Source organism: Nanorana parkeri, unplaced genomic scaffold, assembly GCF_000935625.1.
Source record: "Nanorana parkeri isolate BGI_ZX_2015 unplaced genomic scaffold, ASM93562v1 scaffold136, whole genome shotgun sequence".
NCBI classification, from domain to species: domain Eukaryota; kingdom Metazoa; phylum Chordata; class Amphibia; order Anura; family Dicroglossidae; genus Nanorana; species Nanorana parkeri.
Genome location: NW_017306404.1, coordinates 651,742 through 658,943, shown reverse-complemented (window position 1 = coordinate 658,943; position 7,202 = coordinate 651,742).

The window sequence follows — 7,202 nt, the reverse complement described above, 5'->3', positions numbered from 1 at the left end:
TTCTATAGGAACCAATTCCTGTTTTCAGGCAAGGGTAAGCGTCTCCTTTTGGAACCCAGTAAGTTTTATTCCAGTTAGCATTTGCCTCCCGTGGCAAAGGCATTCCCCTCTATGTTACCGTTATGCTCACCTTCCTTGGAGGTTGAGCGTTGATTATGCAGAGGTGGGATTTTTTCTTCCTTCTTTCCAGCTTCCCCTGGCGAGTCTCTCAGGACTGTTCCCTTTCAACTTTTTCCTAAAACTCTTCTCTGTAGCCCTCTGGGCTCTCTGAGTTTGTTCCCCTTTTTCTTTTTGTCTTCCAAGTGTGTGGCACTGTGCTTTGAGAGAATGCCCACACCTGGATTGTGTTTTGGTTTAAAATGTTTGTACAGTGGTATTGGACTGTCGCAGTAACTGTACAGCTCATAGATTCATTATATTGTATAATTTGCCCCCAGTAATTTTGGTGCATTACACCATGAATACTGGAGCTGCTTTCTGATCTACTCCTGGATATATTCATAAATCACTGCTTTGTTGTCCTGTTTTTCTGGATTTGAAATTGATTTAGTATACTGTGTTTGTAACCTTTTTGTATTTACAAAACTTGGAAAACATTTTGTACTTACCACTTCACCTACTGTTAACATTGTGGCAATCCTGGACCAGGGTTCTCTGCCAGCTTCTATGTTGAAGGCCGTGGTGGTTGTGGTGATCCCTAAGTCTGGCAGAAACCCTGCTCTCTGCTCATTCTACTGGCCAATCTCATTGTTAAATATAACTGCCAAGCTACTAACTAAGATCCTTGCTGGTCGACTGACTACTGTTATCTTGGCCCTAATACATGCAGACATTTTTTCAGCAAAATTGGGGTCTCTCAGTCTGATGTAGGGACAGGAGTAGTCGCCTCCCTAGATACTAAAAAGGCATCCATCTCAGTCAAATTATAATATCTTTGGGCAGTTCTCCATAAATCTGGATTCTGCCTTTAATGTATTTCTTAGATACAATGACTCTACTGTGCACCTACAGCTTGTATATGGACTAATAACATCATATTGGTGCCCTTCCTTTTACATAGGGAGACAAGACAGGGCTACACCTTGTCTCCAAGGCTATTCACTTTGGCTTTGGGATCTCTAGAAATTAATCTTAGGTTGTCTGATTCAGTACGAGGGCTACCTGTCAGTCCTCTAATAGAATAAATATCCCAATATGCCAACCATACCCTCTTATATCTCAAGGATACATCCGCATGCCTTCACTCTGCACTGAAGCTGATTGACTGATTGACATATGGGTTCTCTCTCTAGTTTTAAGATAAACTGGAACAAATCCCTGCTATTTCCCACTGCCCTCTTGTACCTGTGTCGAGATGAATGCACCGCGTCCGCATCACAGGGTAATGCAGTTTTGATATCTGGGAGTGGATGTCTGAGGCCATGTCTCCCAGTACATTGATTGCCTATATCCCCTACTTAGACACCTGGCACTTCTTGGAAGTCTTTCCAGCTAAGTCCAGTGAACTTCATAAATATGACTCTTCTGCCAAAGTTCCTATATTTCTTTTGACAAACTCACATTCCTATACCCAAGGCTTTTTATTTCTTTATTTAGTTATTTTGTACTAATTAGACAGTATCATCTTAATACCTGTATAGGCCAGAAATAACAGAATTGCTAAGGAAGCTTTACAATTTCTGCTTTCCTGCATGGGAGTGGCACTTTCCAACTTTAGGTCATATTACTGGGTCGCTGTGTGGGTTACAGTGTGTTGGTGGTTCTCCCACCCATCTGACAACCTAGCAGTAATGCTTGAGGCAACAATCTTTGGATCATGCTCTGTGCGTAGTAACTTGGTATTTAGAGGTCGCCAATTCAACTCTCATATTACCACTCCTATGCAGACTACTCTTGCAGTGTGGAATAAAGCAATAACAAAACACCAAGCTCCACATTCTCTCTCTCCACACACCCCTTTGGGACAACCCTACACTCCCACATCTGTCCAGCTGAGAGCTGTTCCAGATCCCTAGATCTTGTCCAGTCATGGTGTAATGGCCCTAAAACACATAAAACCAGAGGGAACTATTATGAGAATTTAACACTCCTAAACTCAAATTTCATTCCCAATTCCAACATTCCCAATTGGATGTTTTTCCATTATCTGCATCTTCTGTTAAAACATACTGTATGGGCACATCTGCCAATCCCGATTGCTCACATCTGATCTAGTTGAGCATTTCCTTACCTCTTTGCATTTAAGATTATCTGTCACTCACATCTACAAGTTAACTGGTCTTTATCAAAAATGGAAGGAGGGCAGAGTTGATCTTAGGGAAGATGATTGGGACAACCGTTTATATGAATCTGTTTAGTGATTTTGACCTCAGAGAAAGTGTAGTCATATAGTTATTTCTGTAATGAACCTGCTTTAATTTGTGGGCTCTGGAGATCCCTTATCCTCCCTTCCTTTTTTTTCTCTTCCTAAACTCCTGAGACGGTTGACCTGCATGACTCTGATGTCATGGTCATTGCTGCTGTGTTCTGTAAATATCAATGTTGATTGTTGTAATGCTCCTTCTCCCTTTATCTACCATTTGTCACTGATATCATGTTGCCCTTATATTAGGGTTATAGAGTGATTGTGTGCAGGTATATAAAATATTATGATGGTCATTATTATTGCTACTACTAGGGGTGGGAGGACATTTGCTGTTATGAGTGATTAGATTTGGTCTGACCATGGTGTTGACATTTTATTTAGATCAAACTCTGCCTGTGTGTACAAGGCTTTTATGCAATACTTTTATGAACACATTAATGTATTTCTACTGTTCAGTAATAAGTACATTTAACTTTAATCTTATTCAAGGTTGAGGTTCAATGTACTCTGCAATTCAAAAAAAAGAGTCTCTTTAATTTGCGGATAGTTGACTCTTCATTTCTTTAGTAACTTATTTTCAGGGCCTTAGTGTATCTACATTTGAACAATATTGAGAGATACAATTCCTTTACGCAGTGTTACATAATATTGTTTGTGCTTTCATAGTCAACTTTATGAATTACTATGACATTTCACAATCGGAATTCAGAAAAGTAATTTAAACTTCAATATATCATTGCACAATCATACAGCAAGAGTAAACTATGATTTCTATCTCCACAAGAGGGAGCCTCTTGCCCTGAAAACTGAAATCCTCTGTTTTGTTTTTCCCTAGCCGTGATGATGGTGACTACAATGATTTATTATTTTTATATGTTACATATTCAATTACATAGTTAGTGCTGAGGTAAGTGTTAGAATGAGTTTTAGAGTTCACATTAGGTTAAGGTTCATTTTAAGTGTTGGGTTTAAGGTTTTTTTTGTCCAGGGTTGGGTTAAAGGAGAACTATGGGGTCGGGGGTTTTCGCAATAGTTCTCCTAAGGGTCACGGGAGGACACAAACTAGCGTCATCCCGTGACCCAAAGCAGCCCAGATAGCAAGCAATTGAGCTGCAAGTTTGATGAATGACTTGCTAAACTATTGCAGACTTGCCAAGTTTCACAATTTTGTTGCACAAATACAGCAAGTCTGCATTTCCAGATCAACGTGCTTTGCAAAAGTGCTGTATACTTGCAGAGCTCTTGCTAAGACCCGCAGGACTCTTGCTGTAGACTTGCCTAGCAAATTTGCTACAAATTCAAAAAGTGTCAACTAGAACATGTGCTGCAAAAGTTCTGCAAGTCTACAACTTACCAGGAATGTGTGCAGCAAGTTAACAAGAATTACAATTTCACCCCGCCACAAGTTTCACCCCGCCAAAAACTACAGCTTGCGGTATACTGAGACCGCCGCAGTCGGGACGGATCCAGACATTACTGTCTGGAGCCACCTAGCTGCATGATTAACAGCTGGCTCTGCCTATCTAGAGGCAGAGCCAGCTGTACCCGCCCCCCCGTCCGTTCCACCAGTCAGTGCTAGAGGAGCTGGCCAGCTGATTTGAAAAATGTTCCGGAGGGCTTGGCAGCGAAAGGGTTAAGGGTTCAGTTCAACTGTTGTATTGAGGTTTGGTGTTAAAGGGTAAAAAACTAAAAATAAATATGCATTTCTATATTGAATTTCCATAAGTCCTTTCCCACTTCTAATAACCATATCGATCTAGAAGTTTGTAAACGTACTTATTGAAGATGCCCATAGGATGTACTTCCTCAATACACTGACACAATTGCACTCAGCCCTGTGAATATACAGTTCCTTGTGTCACAACTCAGAGAGTCAGCCGTCTGTACTACAACTCAATGTCTGAACAATGTAACATTATCATTGCTTGCTGGAAGCTTGATGGGATATGTAGATATCTATTGTTGAAAAATTGAGATAAAATCACATCAAGCAGCAGGGAAAGAAACACAAAGCACACTGATAATCCAGGAAGTTGTTAAAAATGATGGGTAGAGAGAAGGCAGCGCTCACTACATAAAAGGGATTTTTTCAATTAAGCTTTGACTTCATTATCAAAAACAACTATAATATGTATTCCTGTTACAATGCTGATGTTATAACAGGAGAGTATATGCTTTATAACTCCTTTAAGGTTTCATTTGAGTTGTTAGTTTAGGGTTGGATCTACACTATAGCTGCACAAGGTAGATTTTTCCACATTAAAAAGGCAGCATGAGCTAAAATGCAGTAAAGCACAACAAACGTTGAACTGTGGCCAGGCTATGGACATTCAAATATTTGCATGTTCTTGACCTCCTGTAAATAAACACTAAAACAAGACCTCACCTACATGACCTATGTAGCTGCAGATTCTGGAGTAATTCAGCCTCAAAATGTGCAACTAAGTCTCTTACGTTTTACTTCCACTTTGCCTTGGTAGCTCAGCTCCCCCTACAAGCAGTGAGTTGGTAACCTTCCAGCCTTTTAATCTCTAATGTAAATGCAGTGTATGTGCACAGGAGGAGGGGAGAGAGAAAAATACTGAATAGTATATGCTCACTGCTTTTATTGTGAACTTTAAGGATTACTTGTTCCACAGTGATTGCAACTACAGAGGTCTGTAAGGGCTTGTTTTAAAGTTTATGTAAAGTGTATGCATTGCCAACACGTTTCTTTCTAGTTTTGGATAGAGTAGGGAAGGGTTATAACCCCTGTCAGTTTATTTGTTGCTGCCTGTGTTCTGCTGGGGAGATTTTGCTTCACATTCTGTCCTGGGGAAGCAAAAGGAAGTGAGACGAAAGTAAGAAAAATCCACCTCTTAGGCAGTTGTCACTGTGTACTCATTGGAAGACTTCCCCCCACCTCTAGTTTTAGTGACAACTCTAAAATTTTGGATTTCCCATCACTTTCTGTCTCGGTCTAAAACTAAAAAAACGTTTTGGCTATGGATACACTTTAATGCTTGTTATGTATATGTAAGTATTTGATAGTTCATAGCTTGACCACGCAGCTCTACTTAAAATAGGTGTACTGAAATGCAGCATTTCTATTCTCCTCTAATGTGAATCCAGTCTGTGACAGTTAGGGTAGGGGAGGTTTAGGTTTTAGGGCCTAGTTATAGTTGGGGGTCAGGGGGACATAGGGGACAACATTTTGCTTTTCTTGTTCCTAACATTAAAAACCCTATACTGCGAAAGCCATAAAACCCACAAAAAATGAAAACTTAATTGCACATCATTCCATTTTATTCACTAATAAATATTACAAAGTTTATAAATACATAATTAAATTAATAGAAATTTTGCATCTGACACTTATACATAATGATTTAAAAAATAATAAATAAAATAAATAGAGTGATTGTAAGCCGTCGTGACATTTCCATAAAGCAGCCTCATGTTTCCTCATTTTAATAGATAAATCATTGTGTGCTTGAGGGCTTCTTAACACCATGTCTGCTGAGCTGCATTTTCCTGCAAACCACAATCGTTTTCTATGTTAATTGTACAATTGATGTATGTCCCCCTATTCCCACCATACATATGCGGTGGTGTTCAGAAAAATGCAGCTTAATAAACATGGTGTGAACAAGTAAATATCTGATTTGTTTTAATTGGGCCCATCGTCAGTGAAGCAATAGGTCCATGTGACACCATTGAAGCTGTGGAGTGTACAAATGTGAGGGCTCATTCACACTAGCCCATCCGCTATAACGTTGCTCACTGCCTGAGCTGTCACTGTTTACATTTTTCTCTTTGTTTTAACTTTATCAGTAGTATACAATGTGGACACTTAATTCAGGTCGCCTGTGACCTGCAATGGTGCATTTTTCTGCAGCACACCACCCATCACACCCACATTGTGGTGTGAACAGGGCACATAAAAAGCAATTGTATTCTCTGTGTCCTAGCAGTGACCTGGGTTGATGCCGTGTGGTGAAACACAGGTCACCGCTATGAGTTTCAACAAGGCCTGCGTGTGTTTCTGGCAAAAAACAAAACAAAAATAGAGGATTAAAAAAACAGAAATATTTCCTAAACCTAATTAGCTAGCTCTAGTTTATAACTGACTCCTTTTGTAAATTATCTCCATTGCATGCAAGACAGCCGCAGGTTTGAACAAAGTGCAGTAACCCAAAGCAAACATGTATACCTTATCTTTTAGGGCTCATTCACACCATAACATACATAAAAACTCATAGTGAGTAGATGTGCATTCGAATTTACACACAATTTTATGCAGTTTTTATGTATGTTGACACCCTGTGATGTGTGTTTTGTTCACGCTGTTTTTCCCTTATTTCCAGTGTCGTCACATCCTTTTTTCTTTTGATAGTTGATTTTCCTTTCAGTTGTGTTGCATTATTTCCTGTTTCTTATGCATTCATATACATCTTGCTGTGGAAAAAATGCATACTGCGTTGTTCCAGACCTCTCCATTGCGTATCTTTCTGCTCAGTTTGGTATGAACAGGGCACATAGAAAACAGTTGTTTTCTATGTGTCATATGTGTCGTGCGTTGATCAGGTATAGAAAAGTGCAGGTCTCTGCACATGGTGTGACTGAGCCCTTAAGCTGGACATACACTGTATGAATTTTAGTCGGTTCTTGATGATTCGGCTGAAATTCGTTTATTGGGTGGCCCTGGTAGCACCCTCCCACCCAGCATCCTTCGATCAGAGAATTGAGAATTGATCAGAGAATTTTCCTTCTATAAAGAAGCAACCTTTTGTGTTCTATTGTTCAAAAATGACTGATGTGAAATGAACAAGCATGGTGCAGTAACTTATAGCAGCCA